This window comes from Barbatula barbatula (genome assembly GCF_947034865.1).
Source record: "Barbatula barbatula genome assembly, chromosome: 6".
NCBI lineage: Eukaryota > Metazoa > Chordata > Actinopteri > Cypriniformes > Nemacheilidae > Barbatula > Barbatula barbatula.
The window spans coordinates 4224765-4239140 of NC_136765.1; the positions used below are offsets into that span (position 1 = coordinate 4224765).

Consider the following 14376-nt stretch of genomic DNA (forward strand, 5'->3'; position numbering starts at 1 on the left):
ACCTATTGCTTGCGCTCTCTCTCGCTCTCTATTTAAAGTATGCAGTCATGTAAATAAATAAATAGATCTCTTAAATGTTTCTTAAATCTTAGGGGTGATTTCTTAATCCTGGACTAGGCCTTTGTCAAATGTATGTGGTTTTTACAAACATGTCTTACAAAAAAAAGTTGTTTTCAGTTTTGAACACTTTATTTTAGTCTAGGACTAGTGTAAATCCCTGTCCAGGAAATATTGCATAATATATAATTAAAGCGGTCATATTAAAGCGGAAACTGTGTTTTTATGTCTTTGGTCTGTTATAAGTTTCCAATGCATGTATTAGACACGTAAAATTGCAAAAATGTAAGCATTCTATCTAATGCCTTAAACGCGTGAAACCACACCCCCACAAATCTATGTCAGTTTGTGGTATAATAGGACTAAGACTGCCGAAATGTAAACGCAAGTAAGGTGGGTGTACCTGTCAGTACAATTGCTTTGGAACCTGATGTTCCAAATATGGTAAGAGGCGTAATATTTCTATCAGTATTGCAGTATTCGACCTATCACTATGCACTGATACAAACAAGCAACGTGTGTGGAAAATACAGCTTTTTTTAAACCTTAAATCGTGTGTACACATTGCATTACATCTAAAACAATGGATAAGATTCGTTTTAGCCGTGTCATTTGACCCCTTTAAATAAAGGCAACAAATGTATCAATAATAAAGCCCCACAGAATGAATTGTGCATTTTTCTTTAAATGCCATTTTTTTCTATTTAAATTCTTCTGCCATGATCATGTCCTCTTTGTAGTTGTTTTTCTAATTCAGGCGGACAGGATCATGACAGACCCATGTTTTCTGTCTTAGCCCCGCCCCTTGTTTCCGTCACGTCACGTGTTTCCCCCCTCGAGGGATTTTGAGTTATGTTTTCTGCACTTGGGTTCTGTTCCTGTCAGTTTCATGACAGAACGAACCAACCACGAAGAACCCAACTCCTCGGGGGTCCCTCCTGTGTTCGAGGTCATCGGGGTCCCCTTCATGGGTCGAGGCTGTATTCCCTCCAGGGTCGATGCTGCCGTTATCCACACCAGGATCTGCCCCTGTCCGTGGCCCTCCCTCTTGTTTTCATGTCTGCGGGCTCCTCAGGAGATGTTCCTGGGTGCGGGCCTACCGCCTAATGTTCCTGTCTGTGGGCCACCTGTCGTTGTTCCTGTCTTTGGGCTGCTAGTATCTTCCTGTCTGCGGCTACCTGTATTCCTGCCACTGGCCTAAAGTGTGTTTCGTCTGCGGGCCCCCAGGAGATGTTCGTGGGTGCAGGATTACTTGCTAATGTTCCTGTCTGCAGGCTTCCCAGGAGATGTTCCTGGGTGCGGCCCTACTAGCTAATGTTCCTGTCTGCGGCCCACCGTTGGGTGTTCCTGTCTGTGGGCCGCTAGTATGTTCCAGTTTGTGGCCCACCAGATTGTGTTTCTGGTTCCATCCTCCGTTGTGTTCTCATGTTTTGGAAGTTTTAGTTACCATTTTGCAGTGTTTTGATTTTTGTTCATGTCGTGTTCCTCCTTGGGGCAACCAGGTTGTGTCCCTTGGAGAAGGGGTACTGTCATGATTTTGTTTTCTTTGTAGTTGTTTTTCTAGTTCTGTCATCAGCCCCATGTCTTGTGTCTTAGCCCTGCCCCTTGTTTCCTTATTTATTATCCCGTTATCAGTTTACACCCTTCACCTCTTGCCCTCGTTATGCCTCTTTTGTTCATCTCCTATTTAATGCCCTAATGTTTGCTGTCTTGTGATGGTTTATTTATCTTCATCCCGGTCTTGTTCTGTTGCCACTGGTCTCTAAGTTGTTAAGTCAAGTTTTGTTTTGTTAAAGTTTTTGTTCTTTTCCCCCTCAAGATATTTTGAGTTAGGTTTTGTCCACGTTAAATAAATGTCTTTGAAGAGCTGTCTGCACTTCGGCTTTGTTCCTGTCAGTCTCATGACATCTAGACTTATCCTAGAATACTAGTGTACGTGGTATAATGTTGTACTCATACTATACCATCACTATGATATACTAATAGTAACAAATACAGCTTATGCTACAAATGTACACTTTTAGACTTTTCATTGTTTTTGCGGTCCCCAGATAGCAAAAATCATCTGGCCCAGATCCACCGTAGGTTTTGGGAGAAATCTGCACAACGGACTTGGGCCTGTGTCTTTTAGACATGCCCAACATATGATGATTTTTATACTGTTAAAACTGCATTTTCCATATACTGACCCTTCCCCTAAACCTAACCATCACTCTTTACTTTAAAAAAATATTTTGCATTTTTACAAACCTTCAAATAAACAATTTTATTTCATTCACAAGATGTTTTTCTCATGGGACAAAAACATACCCATTGGATCTAATGTTAGCACTAACTCAGATGTAATGTAAACAAACATTCAAAATAAAACTTGATACTGAAATAAATTGAACACATTCAAACACTTGTGTCAAATCACCTTTCATTTATTTAGCATATTGTGAGATTCTAGAATCTAGGTTGCTGATAAGACCCCTGGTTCCCATGCATCCCCTGGTTCCCATGCATCCTCTAGCTATAAGCGACCTACGAGGACGAAGTATGTTTCCTTATAAGGATATATCTTATCGTGTGTTAAGAGATGGCACCGACGTGTAACCAAGAACTAATAAATTGTCTTAGACAGAAATACTAACAAATGTGTGATATATGTGCTGTGAACCAATGTGAGGGATTTGAGCTCAAATCTTACTTCCTCTTTTACACATATATATATATATATGCCTATACTTCGGTGTCTGTTTCATTCTTGGTCCCCGAGCTCGGTTCTTCTGATTGCTCCATCAACTAGACTCCTCAACTATAAAGCTTTATACCTAGACAAAGTAATAATCTTACAATTAGGGGGCTCGTGCCATGAAAGGGGGAAAACCTCTTCGAACCAAGAGACCAAAGCTGAGCTGAGGCTACAGGCGCACCGACGATCGGGCACAGACCTACAACTAAAAGGGTAAGTGTTTTAAAATATTTCTTTGACAAATTTTGATTGGAAGAAATGCTTTGATATTTCTTTGACAAAGTTTGGTTGAAGTAAATATGACGCTTACCCTGTAGGATTCTTGTGATGATATTTCGGAAAAAGACGAAATAGGTTTTTAATACTTGTGGAATGGTCTAAATTCCATTGTTGCTCCGTGACAGCTAACGCACGAGTGGGAATACAGTTCTGATCAAACTGTTGATGTTGATCGCAGTGCAAAGCTTGGCCATTCAAAAAAAGTTTTTGTTGTTATTCAAAAATAATAATCAGAGGAAACAAATTCATATTTGATCCAGTTAATCAAACTGGAAACGAAATTGTTAACACGATTATCGAATGTTGACAGATCGTGACTGAAAAAATAGAGATTCAAGGGTCCTCTGATCCGCGAGTTACGCAAGATCTCACACTAAGCAAACAAAAGAAGGGGACTCAAAATCACCCACGGTCACAATACGATACATACAATATAGTTGAAACAGTTGGTCGATTGGGCATTCAGAGTTCTAAACACTAATCTAAACACTACTAACAAGCGGAAGCTCATTCTAGTTTCCATTGCTGCTATTTCTATTTGAAGCTGCCTTGTTGGTTTTATTACTGCTTTTGAAGTCAAAGATGGGGAATAAGCCCTCGAGACCGTTGCCTGGCGAAATGCCAAACGCCTTTATGTATAGAAATGATCAAGGTTTTTATGTCGAACCATATGTCAGTAACCTCGCAGGGTGGTCTGAGAAAATGAGACCGCAAATTGATCCTCCGTACCCTCGAGATGGGTCATTTGCAGACGGCGGAATCGAGCTGGCAAAAAGTATGGTGAAAGAAGGGTGGGGTGACCCGAAATGGGATAATACATACATGCTTAAAGCTTACGCTGTATGGAAATGTTTTAAAAAGGTGTGGGATAAAGGTCCTGAGAAAAAACAAATGCTTGCTTATGTTGCAAAGCAGGGTGTATCTGAAATGCCACCATCATACTCCACTTTTTGCCAGCCCGAAACTTTGCCGTCACCCCCTGTGTCGCAGAAAAATTGTCTGAAAAATGGTCTGAAAATCCGTTCCGAGACCATTCAACCTATGGGACCCAACGGGATTGAAAGCTCAAAATCTGGTAAAAAGACGGTAAAGAAGCCAGATGGCGAAATTGCTGCGGGTGACGCACCTCAGATATCGGTTTGGATTCGGGTTGGTAATAACGTAAATATAAAACCGCTAACAATGTCTGATATGGAATCGATTTGCAAAAGTTTACCATCCCCACAAGAAGTGGGAAAATTTGTGACTGTTTTAAAGACGCATACAAAATATGCACATTTTACAGGGAGTGATTTCATGGCAGTTTTATTTAGAAAGCTCGAAGGAGATGTTACTGAACAAATGATAGTTCAAAAGTGCCCCACGTTATCATCCGACACTGATAAGATTATCGGCGGTGGCACGTCTCAAAACCCACATGAATTATTTTGGGAAAAAGCTGTTAATGTTGACACATTTTTCAAAGAATTGAAAGTTTTTCTTGATGAACGTCTACGTAGCAGACAAGATTTATCGTTTGCTGCCAGCACTAAGCAAAGACCGAAAGAATCTGTGTCTGAATTCTTTGTGCGTTTTCAGAGAGCGTGGACCGACGATTCTAAATTGCCATTAACAAATGAGTTAAAGCCTCTGTTTATTAACACAATGTTGAATAACATGAATGCGAAACAAGCGCAACTAATCCGAATCACCACATCGAATTTGTACGAAATGACCGTGGAAGCTCTAGCAAAACGTATAAGGGAACTGGATGCATCGGGTGGTTTCGCTGTGAAAATAGAGAATGCTGTGTTTACAGGGCACCAGAAAAAATGGAAGTATAACCGCAATCAAACTTCTGACCCCAAGCCCCATCCACCGCGGGCTCACCAAAGGGGGAAGTCAGATATGGTATGTTTTCACTGTGGAAGGAAGGGCCATTTCAAACGTGATTGCAGACAGTTGCAGAGGCAGATCTCACCTCAGTGGAACTCGGGTGATACCCGGCCCCCAGCACGTCTTGCTGATATGAGACGCCCACCACAGCGAGGCAACGCCTCTTGGCGGCCCTAAGCAGAATTTGATTTGAGGGGCCCCCCACCTACCACGGGGAGTCACCGTGTGCTTGAAGATTATTGTCACAAATGTCATGCTATAATGTTACATTATAAATGAATACAGTGAGGTTATGTATTAATAAAAAATAAATAATAAAAATCTATACTTAAATAAAATACTTTACTCTTATACTTCTGAATACAAACTGTCACAAAACATGAAATAAATAATTTGCAAATGCAAATGTGCATTAAATGTGCAATCTTTTAAATAAAACAAAAATAGACAAACAGATATATAATAAAAAATAGAATGTTACAAAAAATAGATTTAAATAATGAATGCAAACATAAGAACAGCAAGTGTTCAACAATGACAATTGTACAACAATGACCTCAAAATCGCATAACTGCAGCCTATAAATATGAGGATAGCCCTGCTACAACACTCGCCACCACATTAATAAAATTGAATTTTCATCACAGAAGTCTCCCCACTCAACATGGTATTGGTATATTTTCTAACTTTCACTTCAACACATACAGCAATGCTAGCTGGCATCCCTACCCCTTAGTTCCCCTTCGGCTGTTTTCTCCAACTTAAACTGATATCTATAATCAATACATGAAATACACCCAGATAAATGTATATTAATAATGCAAGACATTTCACTGTTGATGGCAGGAACGTTAACGTTAGCTCTGGTGATGGCTGAGTGCTACCTTAAGTGACGTGAGCAAAATGTGTGTTGCCGCTTATCTTGCTCTTTTTTTCTCCTTCTCCGTCCTTTTCTTCTTTCTCTTTTCGGCACCAGAGGGATACATCCTTTTCTGTGACATGGCTTATCATTTATTACAGTGACGCGCACTTGCACACCGGTACTAATTGTCAATGCATGCGAGATGTCTATTGTGCATGACTTAAACGCTAACAGACACAACAGCAGTTGTCGGCAAATCAGAATTTTCTTGTCTTGAGTTATTCATTTATTCATTCATATTCATATTCATATTCATATGCATTCATACATTCATTTATATCACTTGTTTAAGTTATTTAATTGTAAAAATAAATAAATGAAGCAGCTGCTTAGTTCGCTTATGCCTAGGGCCGGCCCTGGCCACATACCAAACCCAATAGCACCCAAACCAAGCATAGGGGTGCCCACAGAATGAAGTTCAGAGTTGTGTATGATGACCTTAACATTCTCGAATAGTGGACAGGATTTGCCTTACTTTACCCTTATGGTGAATGGGCAGCCTCAAACATTTCTGCTTAATACAGGAGCAGATGCTTCGTCGATGACATCTAAAGAATATGAGGGTCCTCTAACTAACCAGATAATTCACTCTGTGGGAATAACAGGAACTGACATTGCATGTCTTGTGACACCTCCCTTGGAGGTTAAAGCTTCAGGTGTTATACAATTTTTTCACAAGTTTACCATTATACCTGGGGCTCCGCTAAATCTTTTAGGTTGTGATATGATGCATATATTGGGCATGGATATTAAATTCACTAAAAAACAAGTTGTCTTCTCTTTTCTGTCCAGTTTACAGGCATCCATTGATCCATTACCGACATGTGAGCAGTCAAGCAGCTCACACACGCCGGTTTCCTGTGCCAGCATGCCTGCACGGGTGGACTCCATGATTAACCCTTTGTTATAGTCTCAGTTCAAGGATGACGCTGGTTTCATTGATATGGAACCATATAATCAAAGCTTAAAACAAAAATGCCTGTTTACATTAAACAATACCCTTTGTCAAAAGATAAAGAGGAAGGTATTAAGCCTTTGATTGAAAATTTTGTCCAGCAGGGTGTCCTCCAACCAACACATTCGCCATACAACACACCAATTAACCCTGTTGTGAAAGCCGATGGAAAAACTTAGCGATTAACTCAGGATTTGAGAGCTATCAATCAATTAATCATACCGCTAGCACCAATTGTGCCTGATGTTCCGACTGTTATGAATTATGTACCTTACTCACACAAGTATTTCACTGGCATTGATTTGTGTGCAGCTTTTTTCTCTGTGCCAGTTCACCCAGAGACTCAGCCATTGTTAGCTTTTACATATAGAGGGATACAAAATTCATGGAAGCACCTTGCACAGGGCTACGCGGACTCACCCGATGTCTTTTTGGCAGCAGTGCACAAAACTTTGGCCAGAATGACTTCAGAATGCTTCAGTTTGCAGATAATATACTGGTGTCGGGGGAGACGGAGGACTGTGAAAAAGCATCTTTGATTGTTTGCAATGTACCTGCGGATGCAGGTTTCAAGGCCTCGAAAGGAAAACTGCAATGGGTCAAGACTAAGGTGAACTACTTAGGTCATGTACTGATGCAGGGCCTCAGAGCAATATCCACAGACAGGATCAAACTGATAAGAAGCATTAAGTCCCCACGAACAGTACAGCAGCTCCAAAGTTTTCTGGGACTAATGAACTATTGCAGATCGTGGATTCCTGACTGTGCGATCCATGATAGGCACCTGAGAGGTCTGATTGATCACAAAACTCCGCCCAACACACGTCTGGACTGGACTGCCGAGGCAGATGAACATTTTGATGCATTAAAAGCAGCCATCATTAAAGCACCAGCAATGGGTTTACAAGACTATACCAAGCCTTTTCACTTGCATGCTAGGGAGGCAGAAGGTGAAGCCGTAGGTGTGCTGTTGCAACTGCATGGTTCCACATATAGACTAGTAGCATATCTGTCTAAAAAGTTAGATAACATAGTCACAGGTATGCCAGCATGTCTTCGTGCTGTGGCTGCAGCTGCTCTGATTGTGAAGATGGTGGAGAAAACTGTTCTATCACACCCAATGACATTGACAAGGTCGACGCAATTTTACACAACATGCAGACACAACACATGACAGCGCAAAGACGATCAGGGTATGAGGCTATTCTGCTGGCTACAAAAAATCCTAGTGTACAAACGACAGCAAGCATTAATCCTGCTTTGCTGGGACTTTTTGGGTATCATGGACATGACAGATTTGACTGTTGATCATGATTGCATCTTTGAACTGACAACCTCTTGTTTTTCCAGGGTCGATCTGTTGGATACGCCCCTGGATGGGGGACAACACATCTATGTTGGTGAGTCTTGTTCAAAGCCCTGTGATGGTGTCTACCTTTGTGGCTATGCTGTGGTTTCAGACTCAGCCGAAGTAATTGAAGCTTTAGACTACAACTCGGCTCAAGCGGCAGAATTGGTAGCATTAATAAGGGCCTGTGAGCTGATGACAGAGAAGCGAGCAACAATTTACACAGACTCCAAGTACGCGTGGAGTGTTCTTCACCATTATGCTAAAATGTGGGAAGCAAAAAGTTTCAAAACAGCAGATGGTAAACCCATAGCACATGCAAATCTGATAGGGCAGCTAACGGAAGCAGTTCAGCTCCCGCTTGAAGTGGCCCTAGTGAAGGTCAAAGGTCATGCTTCAGGGGAGGATGAACAAACGTTAGGGAATCAATGGGCTGATGAAGCCGCAAAGGCATCAGCCAAAAGTCAGATTAAATCGCTGTTTCAGCAAAAAGACGAAACAACGATAACAATGACGTGCACATAACAAATATACCATATATCGGCATCAAAATTGTACAAAGTCAGCCGACCCAGGCAGATTTGGAGCATTGGAGCAAAAGTGGTTGTGCTCCGGATAAAGGGGGGATGATAAGAGACGAAAAGGGTAGAATCGCAATACCAAAATTAGGATTAATTATTCTAATAAAGCACTACAATGCCAGCTGTGCACAAGCTGTTCAGGCAATGAATCAATTGTACTGCATTGCTGATGTGCTAAAGACCGTAAAACTTGTTTTGGACGCATGTCGAACATGTGCGCATTTAAATCTATTTAAATCTATTGGTCATTATTGATCGATTCTCAAAGTGGCCAGAAGCATTTCCGTGTGCAAAAGAGGATGCTAAGACGGTAGTAAAGATCTTAACGAAAGAGATAATACCCCGCTATGGAATCATTTCGACTATCGAAAGCGATAACGGGATGCCATTCACGTCAAAGGTGACTCAGCTCCTAGCAAAAGCTTTGTCTGTTGATTGGCACTTCAACATTGCGTATCATTCGCAGATTTCAGCAGTAGTAGAACGATGCAACCGCACGCTAAAGACCCGCCTAACGAATGCCGCACTCGAGACAGGGAAAAAATGGGTAGATTTGTTACCCGCCGTGTTAACCGAAATACGGATGACCCCATCTTCCACTACTAAGTTATCACCTTTCGAGGTGCTAATGGGTAGGCCTTTCCCGACCCCGTGGGTAAAAGGCCGCACAGGCATTTCTTCCTTAGGTGACATGCAGTCGATCCAGGAGGACTACGTGACTTCCCTTGTCGAAAAGCTAAATTCTATATGTGCTGATGTTTCTCTTTGTCTTCCCCTTCCCTCAGAAAACCCTACTAATAGTTTTGTTCCCGGACAAAGAGTGTTCGTGAAAAGTCTGAAGCCTATCAAGGCTAGAGAACCAAAATACCACGGACCAGCGACTGTGATTGCCGTAACCAGGACAGGAGTTTTGACAGATTACCAGCCGCAGTGGATACACGCTTCTAGATTGAAGTCGTGTTCTTCAGGAGAGCAGGCAAGCTCCAATTCAAAATAGAATCTCAAAAGGGGATTCACCTTACTGCATTTTAGGGTGGGTGAAGCACTGACCATGCTAAGGAAAGAACTACCTTTCGTGAGGTGGGGGCCACCCAAAGCAAGAAGATAGATGGCCCATTGAGTCAACAGTGCTGACCCCATAATTCCCCTGAAGTGCACTAAGGGCCATATTGATAAATTAATTCTCATATCTTATGGATATCTTAGAAAATTACTCTTTCATCGAGTGTATCGTTATAGATGCTCTTTTTGTGTTTGGTCCAGTAATTATTTGGACAGTGGTAGACGCATTAGACGAAGCTCAAGATCCCTTACGGATAATACTGGAATATGAACTGGCAGACCAACTAGTCTTATACTCATTTGAAAGGTTAAAGGGGAACAAAGAGTAAAAAAGAAGACTCAGGAGTTTCCACCAAATTGAGAATATTTACATATATCCTGGAATCACATTTAAACCTAGGTATGTGGGGGGTAAGAGTAATAACTTGTAGTCTAGCACTGAATGGTAATGCTAAGCATATGCATATGCTTATATTGGGAGATACAATATAACAAAGGAGGAAATCAAACTCTGATAAAACGAGAACTACATAGAAGTTACCCAAATGAAAACCCCCTGAAGTTCATGGTAAGGGCAGGAGGACATGCAAACTTCCTCTGTGACCCTATTTCTGCGAGTATTAGAACGTATAACAATGTAGAAGAAGCAAGAAGCAGATATGGCCACAGTCTTTATATCTGCAAAGGATCTTGTAGTTGGGCAGAGGTAAAGGCCTACTATGGCCCAGAAAAAGGAACTCCAGAATCCAGATTTAGTATAACGATTGACAAAGCACAACATAGAGTAACTGGAGAAGGGAAAAGCTAAATACTGTAATAGGGACAAAACCGTACCTGCTACTTTTGGAATAGAGGCGAATGGGAGAAATGCATGGTTAATGAATGTCACCATATTAGACATAACACAAGAAGACGAAGGGACCTATTACTGTGCATGGACCCTATCTGATAAAGATGCATACCAGGAAATCCAGATTACTGTAGAAGCTCCGAAACATGATTCAGCGGTGAAGGAGGTAATTAATGATTTACGTACAGGAACAGTCAAACAAGGCTCAGACGCACCCGAGGATGCATCGCAGGACATAGATTTCTTTATGGGCTCCGACCTCACTCCAGACACCAAAGAGATAAGAGTGAATGGAAATTATGCATGTGCCTTAGCAATATTACAGAAAAGGGTAGTGCATGAGGAAGGAGAAGGAGATTGTTGGGTATGTTTGCAACTTCAGTCTATGTGGAAAACGCAGGAGGTAACCACTGATATGGTTTGGAATAGCAAAGGCATATGTGAAATGTCTAAACAGATGTCCTTGATCGTACAAATGACAGACAATGTGCGACAGGGAAATTCTCCAAATTTAGGAATTAGAGATTATGTGTGTTCGTATACAGGTACACCATTTCAGGGACCCACATTCCATGTACATGCTCATCCAGTATTGTGTGTATGTTCTGAGGTAGGAAAACATATAGTAGGAATGTCTGACTGTAAAAATACGATTACTCTGATTCAGGAGAAGAAAGAAGTTCACACTTTTCACACTTAGACAGTGCACCTGGGATGGTGTGGGTATGCGGTGAAACTGCGTATTATAATTTGGATGAAGGACAGTGGAGAGGTTGTTGTTATCCTGTATGTCTACAGAAACGACTATTTTAAGGAAGAAAATAAAAGATATGGAAAGACAACCATTAAGCCGATCAAAGCGGGATATCAAACCCCCGCCATTCTATTATGCCGGTCATAGAACTTGTAATCCATGGACCAGCCCGTGGGAAACTGTAGGATGGTCTGTGGCAGGTTACTTTACAGGCATAGGGACAGCCATTGCTTTAAACAAAATAAATGTTCTGGCATGGCAGGTTCTGTCTTTGGAGAATGACACAGCACAAGCATTGAATTTGATTAGCACTCAGTTAAGAACAATGAGAGAAGCAGTTGTTCAGAATAGACTTGCTCTGGACATATTGACAGCTGAAAAAGGAGGCGTGTGCAAAATGTTAGAGTCTCTTGTTGTTTTTCAATTCCAGACTATTCAAACAACATCACCTACATTGTTACACATATGAGGCAATCCATCCCAGTACCTGAAACGGCTGATTCATCGTGGTTTGAATGGCTGAACGGGTTGGCAGGGGGATGGGGTGGCAGGATTTTCAGCACCGTAATACCAATAATTGTTTGTTTAGTAGTTTTCATACTGTTTGGACCCTGTATCTTACAAGGCCTACATAAATGTGTGATGCAATCTTTGGCTCCCTTGACAAGGCAAGGAGCTTACCAGGTAATGCTGAGTTGACAGAAATTAACCGAATTAGGATGGCTAGAGCCACACCTGAAGGTCTTGCTGTTAAAACTAACCATAGGGTATGGGGAACAGATTTTTATAGTGATACTGACGACGACGATGATGATTATGTGCATCTATATGAAGAGGCACTTGCACCAATTATAAGAAGGGAAGCCCAGGTGCTGGAAGGAGAGGAACTGGAGGTTCAAGTAGATGAAGACCGTTACCAGGTGATGGAAGGTGGGGAGAGAGAGGTTCAAGTAGATGAGAACAATAGAGCAGACGCCAAAATAATGATAGTGGACAAATCAGTAGTTGAGATAGGGACGCACAGCGATGAGGATGATGAGTAATTCCTTTTTAAGAGGGGAAGAAAGGGATGATTTCTTATTTTGATGATTTATTTTGATTTCCTATTTCAATTTCTTTTCTAATTTCCTATTTCAATTTATTTTGTTTTATTAGAAGTGATTTAAAGTGATGCTATGTAAAACAGCTTGCACGGAAAACAAAATAAAAAAACGCTAATTGCAAATGATATATCACTAACACATTTGAATATATGTTTTGTTTATGAAAGGGACACATGGTTAGTTGTAAGACTGTTGGTCTAAAAGTGGCCATTGTGAGATTCTAGAATCTAGGCTGCTGATAAGACCCCTGGTTCCCATGCATCCCCTGGTTCCCATGTATCCTCTCCCTATAAGCGCCCTACGAGGACGATGTATGTTTCCTTATAAGGATATATCTTATTGTGTGTTAAGAGATGGCACCGACGTGTAACCAAGAACTAATAAATTGTCTTAGACAGGAATACTAACAAATGTGTGATATATGTGCTGTGCACCAATGTGAGGGATTTGAGCCCAAATCTCACTTTCCCTTTTGCCTTTATATAAACTGAAACCATTTGTAATAAACTTTGACTTTGAGTGAACTATACTTCTGTGTCTGTTTCATTCTTGGTCCCTTGCTCGGTTCTTCTGATTGCTCCATCGACTAGACTCATCAACTATAAAGCTTTATACCTAGACAAAGTAATAATCTTACACATATAAAAATTTTCACAAAACATTGCAGAAACACATTCTTTTTAAAGTATCACCTTGCTATGCTTACTGACCTCTGTCTAGAAATATGGCACATAGTCTTAATGCTAAAACTTGACTCACTGGGGCCCAGGTCAGGGAGCAGACAGAATGGCATAACCAACGGTCTGCTTGCCATCTCACGTTGCAGAACACACTAAATACACAACATGCGATAATACTTTCTCCCAAACATCATAAAATAGAGACTGTGTCTGTCCCCCGGATTAGCAAACATAAAATAATGCGTAAACCTCTCAAAGGTAATTTAATTAACGTTAAACTAACTAAACATGAACATAATACAGATAATCAACTGGTACGACTCGGATCGCGAAATATTAGATCTCTCTCTAATAAAGCACTTTTTGTTATGGATATGATAACAGATCATAAAATAGACATGCTCTCTCTGACAGAAACATGGCTAAAACAAGATGATAATATTACTTTAAATGAGTCTGTCCCCCAAGATTATTATTATAAACACGAGCCTCGCCTAAAAGGCAGAGGGGGAGGTGTTGCTGCACTTTACCGTAACTCTTTTAGCATTTCCCAGAAGCCTAATCCTAAATACAATTCTTTTGAAGTCATGGTACTTCATGTATCAACACCTGATACTAAGGATAAAAAAAATTATTCTGGCTATTGTATATAGGCCTCCAGGGCACCACACAGATTTTATTAAAGAATTTGGTGGGGTCTTATCAGAACTAGTACTGGCTGCAGACAGAGTCGTTGTTGTTGGTGACTTTAACATCCATGTAAATAATGACACAGATGCTTTAGGAATGGCTTTTAAAGACACTCTTAACTCCATGGGCGTAAGACAACATGTCTAATAATATTAATTAATTAACATTAATATTGTTTTACGGTATAAATGTGGACGACGTAAAAATCCTTCAGCTGAGGGAAGACATTTCGGATCATTATCTGGTATCATGCTTGCTTCACTACCCAATGGTGGCAAATCAAACTCCAAGTTATAAATGTGGTAGAACAATATGGAAGCAAAAAAGAGACATAATGTTTTGAAATTTAATAGCCAATGAATACTTGAGTTTGAATTATTTTACTTTGGAAACCTTGTATCTGAATTTATTTGTTTCGAATTTACCTCTATGAAATTTAAATATGAAAATTCTTGATTTCCATTTTAAAAACTTGAATTTAAT

The 14376-nt window shown here is 40.7% G+C and overlaps 1 long non-coding RNA gene across 1 annotated transcript; it reads left to right on the forward strand.

Moving 5' to 3' along the window:
• The first annotated feature begins 2819 nt into the window (after positions 1-2819).
• On the forward strand, positions 2820-13051 carry LOC306895704. The gene is made up of 3 exons (XR_013786836.1): positions 2820-8225; positions 9540-12726; positions 12967-13051. It is a non-coding gene; the product is annotated as an uncharacterized lncRNA (long non-coding RNA).
• Positions 13052-14376: the final 1325 nt, after the last annotated feature.